Raw genomic sequence first — 19,859 nt, 5'->3', positions numbered from 1 at the left:
CCTACGGGTTCGAGAACTATGTAGACATGACCTAGAACCATTCTCGGTCAATAACCAATAGCGGGACCTGGATGCCCATATTGGTTCCTACATATTCTACGAAGATCTTTATCGGTCAAACCGCATAACAACATACGTTGTTCCCTTTGTCATCGGTATGTTACTTGCCCGAGATTTGATCGTCGGTATCCAATACCTAGTTCAATCTCGTTACTGGCAAGTCTCTTTACTCGTTCTGTAATACATCATCTTATAACTAACTCATTAGTTACAATGCTTGCAAGGCTTAGGTGATGAGTATTACCGAGAGGGCCCAGAGATACCTCTCCGACAATCGGAGTGACAAAACCTAATCTCGAAATACACCAACCCAACATGTACCTTTGGAGACACCTGTAGAGCACCTTTATAATCCCCCAGTTATGTTGTGACGTTTGGTAGCACACAAAGTGTTCCTCCGGTAAATGGGAGTTGCATAATCTCATAGTTGTAGGAACATTGTATAAGTCATGAAGAAAGCAATAGCAACATACTAAACGATCAAGTGCTAGGCTAACGGAATGGGTCAAGTCAATCACATCATTCTCCTAATGATGTGATCCCGTTAATCAAATGACAACTCATGTCTATGGTTAGGAAACTTAACCATCTTTGATTAACGAGCTGTCTAGTAGAGGCATACTAGTGACACTATGTTTGTCTATGTATTCACACATGTATTATGTTTCCGGTTAATACAATTCTAGCATGAATAATAAACATTTATCATGATATAAGGAAATAAATAATAACTTTATTATTGCCTCTAGGGCATATTTCCTTCAGTCTCCCAGTTGCACTAGAGTCAATAATCTAGTTCACATCGCCATGTGATTTAACACCAATATTCACATCTGTATGTGATTAATACCCATAGTTCACATCTTCATGTGATCAACACTTGAAGGGTTTACTAGAGTCAATAATCTAGCTCACATCGCTATGTGATTAACACCCAAAGAGTACAAAGGTATGATCATGTTTTGTTCGTGAGAGAAATTTAGTCGGGTCTATCACATTCAGAGCCGTATGTATTTTGCAAATTTCTATGTCTACAATGCTCTGCACGGGGCTACTCTAGCTAACTGCTCCCACTTTCAATATGTATCTAGACCGAGACTTAGAGTCATCTAGATTAGTGTCAAAACTTGCATCGACGTAACCCTTTACGACGAACCTTTTTGTCACCTCCATAATCGAGAAACATATCCTTATTCCCCTACGGATAATTTTGACCGCTATCCAGTGATCTACTCCTAGATCACTATTGTACTCCTTTGCTAAAATCAGTTAGGGTATACAATAGATCTGGTACACAGCATGGCATACTTTATAGAACCTATGGCTGAGGCATAGGGAATGACTTTCATTCTCTTTCTATCTTCTGCCGTGGTCGGGTTTTGAGTCTTACTCAATTTCACACCTTGTAACACAGGCAAGAAACTCTTTCTTTGACTGTTCCATTTTAAACTACTTACATATCTTGTCAAGGTGTGTACTCATTGAAAAAACTTATCAAGCGTCTTGATCTATCTCTATAGATCTTGATGCTCAATATGTAAGCAGCTTTACCGAGGTCCTTCTTCGAAAAACTGCTTTCAAATACTCCTTTATGCTTTGCAGAATAATTCTACATTACTTCCGATCAACAATATGTCATTCACATATACTTATCAGAAATGTTGTAGTGCTCCCACTCACTTTCTTGTAAATACAGGCTTCACCGCAAGTCTGTATAAAACTATATGCTTTGATAAACTTATCAAAGCGTATATTCCAACTCCGAGATGCTTGCACCAGTCCATAGATGGATCGCTGGAGCTTGCACATTTTGTTAACACCTTTAGGATCGACAAAACCTCTTGGTTGCATCACATACAACTCTTCTTTAATAACTCCATTAAGGAATGCAGCTTTGTTTATCCATTTGCCAGATTTCATAAAATGTGGCAATTGCTAACATGATTCAGACAGACTTAAGCATAGATACGAGTGAGAAACTCTCATCGTAGTCAACACTTTGAACTTCTCAAAAACCTTTTGCGACAATTCTAGCTTTGTAGATAGTAACAATACTATCAGCGTCCGTCTTCCTCTTAAAAATCCATTTAATTAACATGGCTTGCTGATCATTGAGCAAGTCAATCAAAGTCCATACTTTGTTCTCATACATGGATCATATCTCAGATTTTATGGCCTCAAGCCATTTCGCGGAATCTGGGCTGATCATCGCTTCCTCATAGTTCGTAGGTTCATCATGGTCTAGTAACATGACTTCCAGAATAGGATTACCGTACCACTCTGGTGCAGATCTTACTCGGGTTGATCTACGAAGTTTAGTAACAACTTGATCTGAAGTTTCATGATCATCATCATTAACTTCCTCACTAATTGGTGTAGGTGTCACAGGAACCGATTTCTGTGATGAACTACTTTCCAATAAGGGAGCTGGTACTGTTACCTCATCAAGTTCTACTTTCCTCCCACTCACTTCTTTCGAGAGAAACTCCTTCTCTAGAAAGGATCCATTTTTAGCAACGAATGTCTTGCCTTCGGATCTGTGATAGAAGGTGTACCCAACAGTCTCCTTTGGGTATCCTATGAAGACATATATCTCCGATTTGGGTTTCAGCTTATCAGGATGAAATTTTTCCACACAACCTCAAACTTTAAGAAATGACAACTTGGGTTTCTTGCTAAACCACAGTTCATATGGTGTCGTCTCAATGGATTTAGATGGTGCCCTTTTGACATGAATGCAGCTATCTCTAATGCATAACCCCAAAACAATAGTGGTAAATTAGTAAGAGACATCATAGATCACACCATATCCAATAAAGTGCGGTTACGACGTTCGGACACACCATAACGTTGTGGTGTTCCAGGTGGCGTGAGCTGTGAAACTATTCCACATTGTTTTAATTTAAGACCAAACTCGTAACTCAAATATTCGTCTCCGCGATCATATCGCAGAAACTTTATTTTCTTGTTACGATAATTTTTCCACTTCACTCTGAAATTCTTTGAACCTTTCAACTATTTCAGACTTATGTTTCATCAAGTAGATATACCCATATCTGCTCAAATCATCTTGTGAAGGTCAGAAAATAATGATACTTGCCACGAGCATCAACACTCATTGGATCGCATACATCGGTATGCATTATTTCCAATAAGTCAGTAGCTTGTTCCATTGTTCCGGAGAACGGAGTTTTAGTCATCTTGCCCAAAAGGCACGGTTCGCAAGCATCAAATGATTCATAACCAAGTGATTCCAAAAATCCATCTTTATGGAGTTTCTTCATGCGCTTTACACCGATATGACCCAAACGGCAGTGCCACAAACAAGTTGCACTATCATTATTAACTTTGCATCTTTTGGCATCAATATTATGAATATGTGTATCACTACGATCGAGATCCAACAAACTATGTTCATTGGGTGTATGACCATCGAAGGTTTTATTCATGTAAACAGAACAACAATTATTCTCTGATTTTAAATGAATAATCGTATTGCAATAAACACGATCAAATCATATTCATGCTCAATGCAAACGCCAAATAACATTTATTTAGGTTTAACACTAATCCCGAAAGTATAGGGAGTGTGCGATGATGATCATATCAATCTTGGAACTACTTCCAACACTCATCGTCACTTTCCCTTCAACTAGTCTCTGTTTATTTAACTCCTGTTTCGAGTTACTAATCTTAGCAACCGAACAAGTATCAAATACTCAGAGGCTACTATAAACACTAGTAAGGCACACATCAATAATCTGTATATCAAATATACCCTTGTTCACTTTGCCATCCTTCTTATCCATCAAATATTCAGGGCATTTCCGCTTCCAGTGACCATTTTCTTTGCAGTGTAAGCATTCAGTTTCAGGCTTTTTGGTCCCGACTTGGGCTTCTTCACTTGAGCAGCAACTTGCTTGCCGTTCTTTTGAAGTTCCCTTCTATCCCTTTGCCCTTTTCTTGAAACTAGTGGTCTTGTTAACCATCAACACTTGATGTTCTTTCTTGATTTCTACCTTCGTCGATTTCAATATCACGAAGAGCTCGGGAATCGTTTTCGTCATCATGAAAAACTCGGGAATCATTTTCATCATCCCTTGCATACTATAGTTCATCATGAAGTTCTATTAACTTGGTGATGGTGACTAGAGAATTCTGTCAATCACTATCTTATCTGGAAGATTAACTCCCACTTGATTCAAGCGATTGTAGTACCCAGACAATCTGAGCACATGCTCACTAGTTGAGCGATTCTCCTCCATCTTTTAGCTATAGAACTTGTTGGAGACATTATATCTCTCAACTCGGGTATTTGCTTGAAATATTAACTTCAACTCCTGGAACATCTCATATGGTCCATGACGTTCAAAACGTCTTTGAAGTCCCGATTCTAAGCCGTTAAGCATGGTGCACTAAACTATCAAGTAGTCATCATAATGAGCTTAGCCAAACATTCATAACGTCTGCATATGCTCCTGCAATAGGTCTGTCACCTAGAGGTGCATTAAGAACATAATTCTTCTGTGCAGCAATGAGGATAAACCTCAGATCACGGATCCAATCCGCATCATTGCTACTAACATCTTTCAACACGGTTTCTCTAGGAACATATCAAAATAAACATATGAAAGCAACAACACAAGCTATTGATATTACAACATAATTTGCAAAATACTACCAGGACTAAGTTCATGATAAATTTAAGTTCAATTAATCATATTACTTAAGAACTCCCACTTAGACAGACATCTCTCTAGTCATCTAAGTGATCACGTGATCCAAATCAACTAAACCATAACCGATCATCACGTGAGATGGAGTAGTTTTCAATGGTGAACATCACTATGTTGATCATATCTACTATATGATTCACGCTCAACCTTTCGGTCTCCGTGTTCCGAGGCCATATCTGCATATGCTAGGCTCGTCAAGTTTAACCTGAATATTCTGCGTGTGCAAAACTAGCTTGCACTCGTTGTAGATGGACGTAGAGCTTATCACACCCGATCATCACGTGGTGTCTGGGCACGATGAACTTTGGCAATGGTGCATACTTAAGGAGAACACTTCTTGATAATTTTTAGTGAGAGATCATCTTAAAATGCTACCGTCAATCAAAGCAAGATAAGATGCATAAAGGATAAACATCACATGCAATCAATATAAGTGATATGATATGGCCATCATCATCTTGTGCTTGTGATCTCCATCTCCGAAGCACCGTCGTGATCACCATCGTCACCGGCGCGACACCTTGATCTCCATTGTAGCATCGTTGTCGTTTACGCCATCTATTGCTTCTACGACTATCGCTACCGCTTAGTGATAAAGTAAAGCAATTACAGGGCGTTTGCATTTCATACAATAAAGCGACAACCATATGGCTCCTGCCAGTTGCCGATAACTTCGGTTACAAAACATGATCATCTCATACAATAAAATATAGCATCACGTCTTGGCCATATCACATCACAACATGCCCTGCAAAAACAAGTTAGACGTCCTCTACTTTGTTGTTGCAAGTTTTACGTGGCTGCTACGGGCTGAGCAAGAACCGTTCTTACCTACGCATCAAAACCACAACGATAGTTCGTCAAGTTGGTGCTGTTTTAACCTTCGCAAGGACCGGGCGTAGCCATACTCGATTCAGCTAAAGTGAGAGAGACAGACACCCGCCAGCCACCTTTAAGCACGAGTGCTCGTAACTGTGAGACCAGTCTCGCGTAAGCGTACGCGTAATATCGGTCCGGGCCGCTTCATCTCACAATACCGCCGAACCAAAGTATGACATGCTGGTAAGCAGTATGACTTGTATCGCCCACAACTCACTTGTGTTCTACTCGTGCATATAACATCAACGCATAAAACCTAGGCTCGGATGCCACTGTTTGGGGAACGTAGTAATTTCAAAAAAATTCCTACGCACACGCAAGATCATGGTGATGGCATAGCAACGAGAGGGGAGAGTGTTCGTCCACGTACCCTCGTAGACCGTAAGCGGAAGCGTTAGCACAACGCGGTTGATGTAGTCGTACGTCTTCACGATCCGACCGATCCAAGCACCGAATGTATGGGGCCTCCGAGTTCAGCACACGTTCAGCTCGATGACGATCTCCGGCCTCCGATCCAGCGAAGCTCCGGATATGAGTTCCGTCAGCACGACGGCGTGGTGACGATGATGATGTTCTACCGGCGCAGGGCTTCGCCTAAACTCTACGATGATATGACCGAGGTGGAATATGGTGGAGGGGGGCACCGCACACGGCTAAGGAACGATCCGTAGATCAACTTTTGTCTCTTGGGGTGCCCCCCTGCCCCCGTATATAAAGGAGCAAGGGGGAGGAGGCGGCCGGCCAAGGGAGGGCGCGCCAGGGAGGAGTCCTACTCCCACCGGGAGTAGGATTCCCTCCTTTCCTAGTCCAACTAGGAGACCTTCCATGTAGTAGGAGTAGGAGAGAAGGAAAGGGAAGAGAGAAGGGAAGGAAGGAGGGGGTGCGGCCCCTCCCCCTAGTCCAATTCGGACTAGGCCTTGGGGGGCGCGCGGCCTGCCCTAGGCAGCCCCTCTCTCTTTCCCGTATGGCCCAATAAGGCCCAATACTTCTCCCTGGCGAATTCCCGTAACTCTCCGGTACTCCGATAAATACCCGAATCACTCGGAACCTTTCCGAACTCCGAATATAGTCGTCCAATATATCGATCTTTACGTCTCGACCATTTCGAGACTCCTCGTCATGTCCCCGATCTCATCCGGGACTCCGAACTCCTTCGGTACATCAAAACTCATAAACTCATAATAAAACTGTCATCGAAACGTTAAGCGTGCGGACCCTACGGGTGCGAGAACTATATAGACATGACCTAGAACCATTCTCGGTCAATAACCAATAGCGGGACCTGGATGCCCATATTGGTTCCTACATATTCTACGAAGATCTTTATCGGTCAAACCGCATAACAACATACGTTGTTCCCTTTGTCATTGGTATGTTACTTGCCCGAGATTTGATCGTCGGTATCCAATACCTAGTTCAATCTCGTTACCGGCAAGTGTCTTTACTCGTTCTGTAATACATCATCTTATAACTAACTCATTAGTTACAATGCTTGCAAGGCTTAGGTGATGAGTATTACCGAGAGGGCCCGGAGATACCTCTCCGACAATCGGAGTGACAAAACTTAATCTCGAAATACGCCAACCCAACATGTACCTTTGGAGACACCTATAGAGCACCTTTATAATCACCCAGTTACATTGTGACGTTTGTTAGCACACAAAGTGTTCCTCCGGTAAATGGGAGTTGCATAATCTCATAGTTGTAGGAACATTGGATAAGTCATGAAGAAAGCAATAGCAACATACTAAACGATCAAGTGCTAGGCTAACAGAATGGGTCAAGTCAATCACATCATTATTCTAATGATGTGATCCCGTTAATCAAATGACAACTCATGTCTATGGTTAGGAAACTTAACCATCTTTGATTAATGAGCTAGTCTAGTAGAGGCATACTAGTGACACTATGTTTGTCTATGTATTCACACATGTATTATGTTTCCGGTTAATACAATTCTAGCATGAATAATAAACATTTATCATGATATAAGGAAATAAATAATAACTTTATTATTGCCTCTAGGGCATATTTCCTTCAAGAGTGTCGAACCCAATGATGAGCAGAAGGAAATGACAAGTGGTTTTCAGCAGGTTAATGTCTGCAAGTGCTAAAATTGTAAGTAGCAGAGTAGTTTGATAGCAAGATATTTTGTAACGAGGAAATAACGATAGTAGTAACAAAAGTGAATCAAGGTAGCCCAATCCTGTTGAGTCAAAGGAAAGGCCAAAATAGTCTCTTATGATAAGCAAAGTGTTCTTGAGGATACACGGGAATTTCATCAAGTCACTTTCAGCATGTTGGCTTAATTCGTGTTCGCTGCTTGGATAATTTGGTATGTGGGTGGACCGATGCTTAGGTGCTATTCTTACTTGAACAAACCTCCTACTTATGATTAACCCCCTCGCAAGCATCTGCAACTATGAGAAAAGTATTAAGAATGAATTCTAACCATAGCATTAAACTTTTGGATCCAATCGATCCCTTACGGAATAGCGCATAAACTAGGGTTTAAGCTTCTGTCACTCTCGTAAACCATCATCTAATAACTACTCCACAATGCATTTCCTTAGGACCAAATATGGTGAAGTGCCAGGTAGTCTACACTCACATAACACCACTAAGGGAATCACAATATACATATCATCAAAATATCGAACACATATCAAGTTCACATGATTACTTGCAACATGATTTCTCCCGTGACCTCAAAAACAAAAGTAACTACTCACAAATGATAATCATGCTCAAGATCAGAGGGGTATTAAATAGCATAATAGATCTAAACATATAATCTTCCACCAAAAATAAACCATATAGTAATCAACTACAAGATGTAATCAACACTACTAGTCACCCACAAGCACCAATCTATAGTTCCAGTACAAAGATTGAACACAAGAGATGAACTAGGGTTTGAGATGAGATGGTGTTGGAAATATGCCCTAGAGGCAATAACAAAATGGTTATTATTATATTTCTTTGTTCATGATAATCTTCTATTGTTCATGCTATAATTATATTATCCGGAAATCGTAATACATGTGGGAATACATAGACCACAACAAGTCCCTAGTGAACCTCTAGTTGACTAGCTCGTTGATCGACAGATAATCATGGTTTCCTGACTATGGACATTGGATGTCATTGATAACGGGATCACATCATTAGGAGAATGATGTGATGGACAAGACCCAATCCTAAGCATAGCACAAAGATCGTGTAGTTCGTTTCGCTAGAGCTTGTCCAAATGTCAAGTATAATTTCCTTAGACCATGAGATTGTGCAACTCCCGGATACCGTAGGAGTGCTTTGGGTGTGCCAAACGTCACAACGTAACTGGGTGACTATAAAGGTGCACTACGGGTATCTCCGAAAGTGTCTGTTGGGTTGGCACGAATCGAGACTGGGATTTGTCACTCCGTATGACGGAGAGGTATATCTGGGCCCACTCGGTAATGCATCATCACAATGAGCTCAATGTGACCAAGTGTCTGGTCACGGTATCATGCATTACGGTACGAGTAAAGTGACTTGCCGGTAACGAGATGGATCGAGGTATTGGGATACTGACGATTGAATCTCGGGCAAGTAACGTACCGATTGACAAAGGGAATTGTATACGGGATTGATTGAATCCTCGACATCGTGGTTCATCCGATGAGATCATCGAGGAGCATGTGGGATCCAACATGGGTATCCAGATCCCACTGTTGGTTATTGACCGGAGAGGCGTCTCGGTCATGTCTGCATGTCTCCCGAACTCGTAGGGTCTACACACTTAAGGTTCGGTGACGCTAGGGTTGTAGAGATATGAGTATGCAGTAACCCGAAAGTTGTTTGGAGTCCCGGATGAGATCCCGGACGTCACGAGGAGTTCCGGAATGGTCCGGAGGTGAAGAATTATATATAGGAAGTGTAGTTTCGGCCGTCGGGAAAGTTTCGGGGGTCACCGGTATTGTACCGGGACCACCGGAAGGGTCCCTGGGGTCCACCGGGTGGGGCCACCTATCCCGGAGGGCCCCGTGGGCTGAAGTGGGGAGGGGAACCAGCCCCTGGTGGGCTGGTGCGCCCCCCTTGGGCCCCCCTGGGCCTAGGGTTGGAAACCCTAGGGTGGGAGGGGCGCCTCCACTTGCCTTGGGGGGCAAGCCACCCCCTTGGCCGCCGCCCCCCCTGGAGATCTCATCTCCTAGGGTGGCGCCCCCACAGGGGGCCTATATAAAGAGGGGGGAGGGAGGGCATCCGCACCCCAAGTCTTGGTGCCTCCCTCTCCCCTGCTACACCTCTCCCTCTCATAGAAGCTCGGCAAAGCTCTGCTGAGATCTCTGCTGCATCCACCACCACGCCGTCATGCTGCTGGATCTCCGTTAACCTCTCCTTCCCCCTTGCTGGATCAAGAAGGAGGAGACATCTTCCTCAACCGTACGTGTGTTGAACGTGGAGGTGCTGTCCGTTCAGCACTAGGATCATCGGTGATTTGGATCACGACGAGTACGACTCCCTCAACCCCGTTCTCTTGAACGCTTCCGCACGCGATCTACAAGGGTATGTAGATGCACTCCCCTCTCTCGTTGCTAGATGACTACATAGATTGATCTTGGTGAACATAGGAAATTTTTTATTTTATGCAACATTCCCCAACAGTTGCATCATGAGTTAGGTCTATGCGTAGTTACTATGCACGAGTAGAACACAAAGCAGTTGTGGGTGTAGATGTTGCTAATTTTCTTGCCACTACTAGTCTTATCTTGCTTCGGCGGCATCGTGGGATGAAGCGGCCCTGACCGACCTTACACGTACGCTTACGTGAGACAGGTTCCACCGACTGACATGCACTAGTTGCATAAGGTGGCTAGCGGGTGTCTGTCTCTCCCACTTTAGTTGGAGCGGATTCGATGAAAAGGGTCCTTATGAAGGGTAAATAGAAATCGGCATATCACGTTGTGGTTTTACGTAGGTAAGAAACGTTCTTGCTAGAACACCTATAGAAGCCACGTAAAAACATGCAACAACAATTAGAGGAAGTCTAACTTGTTTGCAGCAAGTGTTTTGTGGTGTGATATGGCCAAAGGATGTGATGAATGATATATGTGATGTATGAGATGATCATGTTCTTGTAATAGGAATCACGACTTGCATGTCGATGAGTATGATAACCGGCAAGAGCCATAGAAGTTGTCTTTATTTTTGTATGACCTGCGTGTCATTGAAGAACTCCATGTAAATTACTTTACTTTATTGCTAAACGCGTTAGCCATAGAAGTAGAAGTAGTCGTTGGCGTGGCAACTTCATGAAGACACGATGATGGAGATCATGATGATGGAGATCATGGTGTCATGCCGGTGACGAAGATGATCATGGCGCCCCGAAGATGGAGATCAAAGGAGCAATATGATATTGGCCATATCATGTCACTATTTGATTGCATGTGATGTTTATCATGTTTTACAACTTATTTGCTTAGAACGACGGTAGCTTAAATAGATGATCCCTCGAAATAATTTCAAGAAAAGTGTCCCCCCTAACTGTGCACCGTTGCGAAGGTTCGTTGTTTCGAAGCACCACGTGATGATCGGGTGTGATAGATCCTAATGTTCGAATACAACGGGTGTAAGCCAGATTTACACACGCAATACACTTAGGTTGACTTGACGAGCCTAGCATGTACAGACATGGCCTCGGAACACGGAAGACCGAAAGGTCGAGCATGAGTCGTATAGTAGATACGATCAACATGAATATGTTCACCGATGTTAACTAGTCCGTCTCACGTGATGATCGGACACGGCCTAGTTGACTCGGATCATGTTTCACTTAGATGACTAGAGGGATGTCCATCTAAGTGGGAGTTCATTCAATAATTTGATTAGATGAACTTAATTATCACGAACTTAGTCTAAAACCTTTGCAAAATGTCTTGTAGATCAAATGGCCAACGCTCATGTCCACCTCAACTTCAACGCGTTCCTAGAGAAAACCAAGCTGAAAGATGATGGCAGCAACTATACGAACTGGGTCCGGAACCTGAGGATCATCCTCATAGCTGCCAAGAAAGATTATGTCCTAGAAGCACCGCTAGGTGAAGCTAGATGTTATGAACGCTTGGCAGTCTCGTGCTGATGATTACTCCCTCATTAAGTGCGGCATGCTTTACAGCTTAGAACCGGGGCTCCAAAAGCGTTTTGAGCAACACGGAGCATATGAGATGTTCGAAGAGCTGAAAATGGTTTTCCAAGCTCATGCCCGGGTCGAGAGATATCTCTGACAAGTTCTTCAGCTGTAAGATGGAGGAAAACAGTTCTGTTAGTGAGCACATACTCAAGATGTCTGGGTTGCACAACTGCTTGACTCAGCTGGGAGTTAATCTCCCGGATGACGCGGTCATTGACAGAATCCTCCAATCGCTCCCGCAAAGCTACAAGAGCTTTGTGATGAGCTTCAATATGCAGGGGATGAAAAAGACCATTCCTGAGGTATATTCAATGCTGAAATCAGAAGAGGTAGAGATCAAAAAGGAACATCAAGTGTTGATGGTGAATAAAACCACTAAGTTCAAGAAAGGCAAGGGTAAGAAGAGCTTCAAGAAGGACGGCAAGGGAGTTGCCACGCCCGGTAAGCCAGTTGCCGGGAAGAAGTCAAGCAATGGACCCAAGCCTGAGACTGAGTGCTTTTATTGCAAGGGAAGTGGTCACTGGAAGCGGAACTGCCCCAAGTACTTAGCAGACAAGAAGGCCGGCAAAACCAAAGGTATATGTGATATACATGTAATTGATGTGTACCTTACCAGTGCTTGTAGTAGCTCCTGGGTATTTGATACCGGTGCGGTTGCTCATATTTGTAACTCAAAGCAGGAGATACGGAATAAGCGGAGACTGGTGAAGGACGAGGTGATGATGCGCGTCGGGAATGGTTCCAAGGTCGATGTGATCACCGTCGGCCCGCTACCTCTACATTTACCTACGGGATTAGTTTTAAACCTCAATAATTGTTATTTAGTACCAGCTTTGAGCATGAACATTGTATCAGGATCTCGTTTAATTCGAGATGGCTACTCATTTAAATCCGAGAATAATGGCTGTTCTATTTATATGAGTGATATGTTTTATGGTCATGCCCCGCTGGTGAATGGTTTATTCTTAATGAATCTCGAGCGTAATGTTACACATATTCATAGTGTGAATACCAAAAGATGTAAAGTTGATAACGATAGTTCCACATACTTGTGGCACTGCCGCCTTGGTCACATTGGTGTCAAGCGCATGAAGAAGCTCCATGCTGATGGACTTTTAGAGTCTCTAAATTATGAATCGTTTGACACATGCGAGCCATGCCTCATGGGCAAAATGACCAAGACTCCGTTCTCCGGAACAATGGAGCGAGCAACCAACTTATTGAAAATCATACATACTGATGTGTGCGGTCCAATGAGCGTTGAGGCTCGCGGAGGATATCGTTATGTTCTCACTCTCACTGATGACTTGAGTAGATATGGGTATGTCTACTTGATGAAACACAAGTCTGAGACCTTTGAGAAGTTCAAGGAATTCCAGAATGAGGTAGAGAATCAATGTGACCAAAAGATAAAGTTCTTACGATCAGATCGTGGGGGTGAATATTTAAGTCACGAATTTGGTACGCACTTAAGGAAATGTGGAATCGTTTCACAACTCATGCCGCCTGGAACACCCCAGCGAAATGGTGTGTCCGAACGTCGTAATCGCACTCTATTGGATATGGTGCGACCTATGATGTCACTTACCGATTTACCGCTATCATTTTGGGGATACGCTCTAGAGACAGCTACATTCACTTTAAATAGGGCACCGTCTAAATCCGTTGAGACGACACCGTATGAATTATGGTTTGGGAAGAAACCTAAGCTGTCGTTTCTAAAAGTTTGGGGATGCGATGCTTATGTCAAGAAACTTCAACCTGAGAAGCTCCAACCCAAGTCGGAAAAATGCGTCTTCATAGGATACCCTAAGGAAACCATTGGGTATACCTTCTACTTAAGATCCGAGGGCAAGATTTTTGTTGCCAAGAACGGGTCCTTGCTGGAGAAAGAATTTCTCTCGAAAGAATTAAGTGGGAAGAAAGTGGAGCTTGACGAAGTTCTGCCTCTTCAAACGGTAAGCAGCGCAACTCAGGAATATATTCCTGTGGTGCCTGCACCGACAAGAGAGGAGGTTAATTATGATGATCAAGATACTTCGGATCAAGCTCCTACTGAACTTCAAAGGTCCACAAGGACACGTTCCGCACCAGAGTGGTACGGCAACCCTGTCTTGGAAATCATGTTGTTAGACAACGATGAACCTTCGAACTATGAAGAAGCGATGGCGGGCCCAGATTCCAACAAATGGCTTGAAGCAATGCAATCCGAGATATGATCCATGTATGAAAACAAAGTGTGGACTTTGACAGACTTGCCCGATGATCGGCGAGCGATAGAAAACAAATGGATCTTTAAGAAGAAGACGGACGCGGATGGTAATGTTACCATATATAAAGCTCGACTTGTCGCTAAGGGTTATCGACAAGTTCAAGGGATTGACTTCGATGAGACATTCTCTTCCGTAGCGAAGCTGAAGTCCGTCTGAATCATGTTAGCAATTGCCGCATACTATGATTATGAGATATGGCAAATGGACGTCAAAACGGCATTCCTTAACGGTCACCTTAAGGAAGAACTGTATATGATGCAGCCGGAAGGTTTTGTCGACCCTAAGAATGCTAACAAGGTATGCAAGCTCCAGCGCTCCATCTATGGGCTGGTGCAAGCATCTCGGAGTTGGAACATTCGCTTTAATGAAATGATCAAAGCATTTGGGTTTATGCAGATTTATGGAGAAGCCTGCGTTTACAAGAAAGTGAGTGGGAGCTCTGTAGCATTTCTCATATTATATGTGGATGACATACTTTTGATGGGAAATGATATAGAACTTTTGGACAGAATAAAGGCCTACTTGAATAAGTGTTTTTCAATGAAGGACCTTGAAGGACCTTGGAGAAGCCGGTAACGAGATGGATCGAGGTATTGGGATACTGACGATTGAATCTCGGGCAAGTAACGTATCAATTGACAAAGGGAATTGTATACGGGATTGATTGAATCCTCGACATCGTGGTTCATCCGATGAGATCATCGAGGAGCATGTGGGATCCAACATGGGTATCCAGATCCCACTGTTGGTTATTGACCGGAGAGGCGTCTCGGTCATGTCTGCATGTCTCCCGAACTCGTAGGGTCTACACACTTAAGGTTCGGTGACGCTAGGGTTGTAGAGATATGAGTATGCAGTAACCCGAAAGTTGTTTGGAGTCCCGGATGAGATCCCGGACGTCACGAGGAGTTCCGGAATGGTCCAGAGGTGAAGAATTATATATAGGAAGTGTAGTTTCGGCCGTCGGGAAAGTTTCGGGGGTCACCGGTATTGTACCGGGACCACCGGAAGGGTCCCTGGGGTCCACCGGGTGGGGCCACCTATCCCGGAGGGCCCCGTGGGCTGAAGTGGGGAGGGGAACCAGCCCCTGGTGGGCTGGTGCGCACCCCCTTGGGCCCCCCTGCGCCTAGGGTTGGAAACCCTAGGGTGGGGGGCGCCTCCACTTGCCTTGGGGGGCAAGCCACCCCCTTGGCCGCTGCCCCCTGGAGATCTCATCTCCTAGGGCCGGCGCCCCCCCAGGGGGCCTATATAAAGAGGGGGGAGGGAGGGCAGCCGCACCCCAAGTCCTGGCGCCTCCCTATCCCCTGCTACACCTCTCCCTCTCATAGAAGCTCGGCGAAGCTCTGCTGAGATCTCTGCTGCATCCACCACCACGCCGTCGTGCTGCTAGATCTCCGTCAACCTCTCCTTCCCCCTTGCTGGATCAAGAAGGAGGAGACGTCTTCCTCAGTCGTACGTGTGTTGAACGCGGAGGTGCTGTCCGTTCAGCACTAGGATCATCGGTGATTTGGATCACGATGAGTACGACTCCCTCAACCCCATTTCTTGAACGCTTCCACACGCGATCTACAAGGGTATGTAGATGCACTCCCCTCTCTCGTTGCTAGATGACTCCATAGATTGATCTTGGTGAACGTAGGATTTTTTTATTTTATGCAACGTTCCCCAACAGATGGTGCTGTTGAAGATGTTGATGAAGGTAGCCCTCCCCAAGATGGGAGAGTTGTTGGTGATGATGATGACGATGATTTCCCCCTCCGGGAGGGAAGTTCCCCCGGCAGAATCACTCCGCCGGAGGGCAAAAGTGCTCCTGCCCAGGTTCTGCCTCGAGACGGTGGCGCTTCGTCCTGAAAGTCCTCTGCTTATATTTTCTAGGTCAAAATGACAGATGTACCAGAAGTGGGGCACTGGAAGTGGTCCTGGATGAGCGCAACCCACCAGGGCACGCCTGGCGGCCCAGGCGCGCCCCGGTGTCTTGTGCTCACCAGGGTGGCCCCCTCTGGTACTTATTTGCTCTAATATTTCTTATTTATTCCATACTGCTTTTACTTTACCGTGTACTATTATACATGTATTTTGAAAATATTCTGAGACCTCTAGGTGCCACAGTTGCAACAAAAGATGTGCTTGCAAAAAAATAAAAATGAATGAGAAGCTAGCCTTGCCTTGCTTCAAGGTCATAGCTAGCAAATTTATTGTCCAACACTACAAGACCCAAAACTAATCGAAGGTCGAGGGAATTCGACTAATATCTGGTATTTTATTATTGAAGAAAACAATGAGAGGATTACTTATTTGTGACCATACATGAGCATCGGAATCAAACAACAAACATGGTATTAGTAGAGTATGAACAAAATGTCTAGTGACCATATAGGACAAGCTTCATGTACTAATAAGTGGTAGTAGTTGCTTGCGTATGACCCAAAAAGCTTGATAGCGAGGCTCCGATTGATTGTTGGTTAATGTCATGCAACAACTCAACTAATTAATATTAGAATTTAGATATTTGGGCAAAAGGTTGGTTATTTAATTATTGTGTGCAAGGCTTACCTTTTAATTACCCGCACACATGGCAGATGTACTTTTACTGAGCATATAGACTATCCACAATGGGAGTAACATGGATAGTAACATCACACATATCTAAATAAAATAGATGATGTGACAAGCAATCAATGAAGAAAGAGAGGCATGTGGTAACATAACTAGTTACTACTAGTATGAGTAACATCACACATATCAAGGCAAGATGAGTCTATAGCCTAGTAAATGAAGTGTTGCATGTTATCATACATATGTTACTTCCCACTGTAGAGGTAGTAACATAGACTAATAACATAAGCATGTTACTAGTCTAAGTTACTCCCCATTGTGGCTAGTCTAATATGTGTACAGTAGCAGAGCAATTCAATCTGTATTCATTGAATATGTGCCTTATTTTACTGAGCATATAATATGTGTACGGTAGCAGAGCAATTCAATCAGTAGGTGTCTAAGTATGTAATGGAGCCATGTAATGTACTAGGTGCTTTAATTAGCTGTCCGGAGTGTGCATTTTGCTTGTCAAGTTTCGTGCGGCCTTGCATTGTTTATACTATAGTTGAGTAGGTTTTCAGACACCGGTAGTACTAATTTGTCCCTAGTAGGTTGCCCCCTTGGCTGATGAACGTACCTCAGAGCATCTCTAGCAGACCCCGTATAATGCCGACCCACATAAGACGTTTACAGTTCGACGAAGATATGTTTTGCGGAATAAATTGTGCGCGGCAAAGCAGACCCCGTATATGAAACTGCATAATTTGAAATAAACTTATGCGGGAGAAATTGCAACCACACTAGTTCATCACACTACATGATCACACACTAGTTCATCACATACTACATGATCTACATACTACATTCTACTACTACTACTAGAGGGGGGAGAGGCCGAGGTTGATGTAGCAAAATGGACGAGCTCGCGGCCGAGGACGACGCGGTGGAGGAGCTCAGTCCTCCTTGTCGGAGCTGACGAGATCGATGAACTTCTGCCTCTGCTACTTGCGGATGCGCCACCACTCGTCGTCCTTGTCCTTCGCGGCAAGGTTCACAGCGACCGCCTGCTTGAGCATGAGGTCTTCGAGCTCCTTGTCGTGGCACCGGCGCTCCGCCTCCTCGCACAAGCTCCGTTCGGTAATGGCGGCCGCAACCGCGTCGACCTCGACCACGAAATTTTCGGGCCCGACGACGCCTCGGTGCTCGATCTCCTCCGGCTCCTGCTTGACGAGGATGAGCTCGCGATCCTCCAACTCCTGCTTGACGACGACGAGATCGCGGTCCTCCGGCTCGTGCGACCACTCCCTCTTCATGGGGAGAAGCGCCGCGCCAGAAGAGGAAGAGCTCGCGGCGGGGGTGAGCCACGCGGCAGACGAAGAGCCCGCGATCGAGGAGGACGTACGCCCGTGCCGACGGTCGTACTCCTCCTTCTCGCGATGGAGGAGCCTCGCCGGTGGCTCGAGGCCCTTGTACGTCCACTTCCTCGCCACGCGCTTCCTCGCACCGTCCGAGCAGACACGCCGCTCGCGCTCGGGGTCGCCGCCCCCGTCGGACCTGCGACCGGAGCTCCACATGGCGGCTGGAGGCGGAAGGGAGCTCACCGGCGGCAAGAAATGTGAGGGAGAGAGTGGGGAATTGCGGCGATACGCGGCGGCGGGGGGATAGGGTTTCGACCCGTATCTGCCCCGCAAACCCGTAGATATACGGCTTCAGAGGGATGGTTTGCGGGCCGCGATAAAAAAATTACGGGCCGGACGAGTATACGAGCTGTATTCTAGCCAGAAAATTGGGCCGACTCCGTATACTCGCCGGAATTATGCGGGTTCGCGAGATATACGGGGTCTGCTAGAGATGCTCTTACTTTAGCGAATTTTTCATGTCGTGCGTACGACGATATATGGGACCGGCAACGGCCCTTTGTGATTCGACTGTGGGGATTCACGAATACAAAGAGCTGATTCAACGATTAACACAAAGAGTTTACCCAGGCTCGGTCCACTATGAGTTGTAAAACCCTACTCCTGCTTTGATAAATTTTTTGTATTTGTGCTCAAGTTACAAAAGAGCGCAGCTTGCCGGCAAAGTGCGCGAGAAGTGCAGCTACGCGTGTAATTGGACAAGAATAGACCCTTTTTAAAGGTAGTCATGGGCCTTCTTTTATAGGTTTAGGAGTCACCACAATGGCAAATTGATAATTACATGATGTAAATAGTTGCTACAGTGCTATCATACCTAACCCTGCCGGATTAGGACAGAAACCTAAAATGCACCGTGAGATGTCGTGCAGGTGATGATCTCCGACAAGGGAGTGCCTCTTCTTCTGTGTCGTTCACCCAGCTACTTCATATTCCTTCGCCACGCCTCTAGGACGGGTAGTAATAAAGTTAGCCTTCGGTGGTATACTGACACGTGCCCCGACAAGCCTCACTTAACCACCTGCCCGCTCGACACCTATTTGACAAGCGATGGATTGGTCGCTGAGGTGGAGCGGTGGAAAGGGAGAGGGAGCATGCCGGCGTGGAGCTTGTCGGGTCTTTACTTGCCGGTTTGCTGCTTGCTAGCAACCAGGACTTTGATCTTCAGTACTTCTCGATTACCTTCTTGGAGGTTTTCTTCACGGTTTTATCAACAAGTCTTGTGTTTTGATCAGAGTCATCCTCCGACAAGCCTTTGTCATCGGGGAAGGCTACAACTGTATGTGCACAAATCACGGTACTAAAGCATCCTTGTTTTAGTACACCGACAGTTCATCATTATATAAATTTTTCTGCATTATATTCAATCTAATGCCACTATTTACCATATTATAGCGTGACAACTTGACTGAGTGGAAAACTTGCCAATTTGAAAATAATTAAAATTGATAACTGAAAACTTTACAAAAAAATATCTGAATGAACTAAAATTTACTGCAATGTTATAACCCAGGGGAAAGAAAATGGAACGAAATCTTATAGCAAATGATGTGGATGTATGTATTATCTCAAGTAGTCTACCAATATGCACGTGTCCCGTTTGTTGATCGGTGAGCATGCATAAGGGATAAGGGTGGCGGACCCTCAAATCTCTCCAATACGTCTGAATCTATCTGTCCAGACCTAGTTTGTCATCCAGCACTATAGCGCGGTCCCTAAGAGCAACTCCAACGGGCCGATCCAAACGGACATTGCTTTTGTCCGCTTTTCGTCTGTTTGGATCGGC

Source organism: Triticum aestivum, chromosome 5B (genome assembly GCF_018294505.1).
Source record: "Triticum aestivum cultivar Chinese Spring chromosome 5B, IWGSC CS RefSeq v2.1, whole genome shotgun sequence".
Taxonomy (NCBI): domain Eukaryota; kingdom Viridiplantae; phylum Streptophyta; class Magnoliopsida; order Poales; family Poaceae; genus Triticum; species Triticum aestivum.
This window is presented reverse-complemented; position numbering follows the sequence as displayed.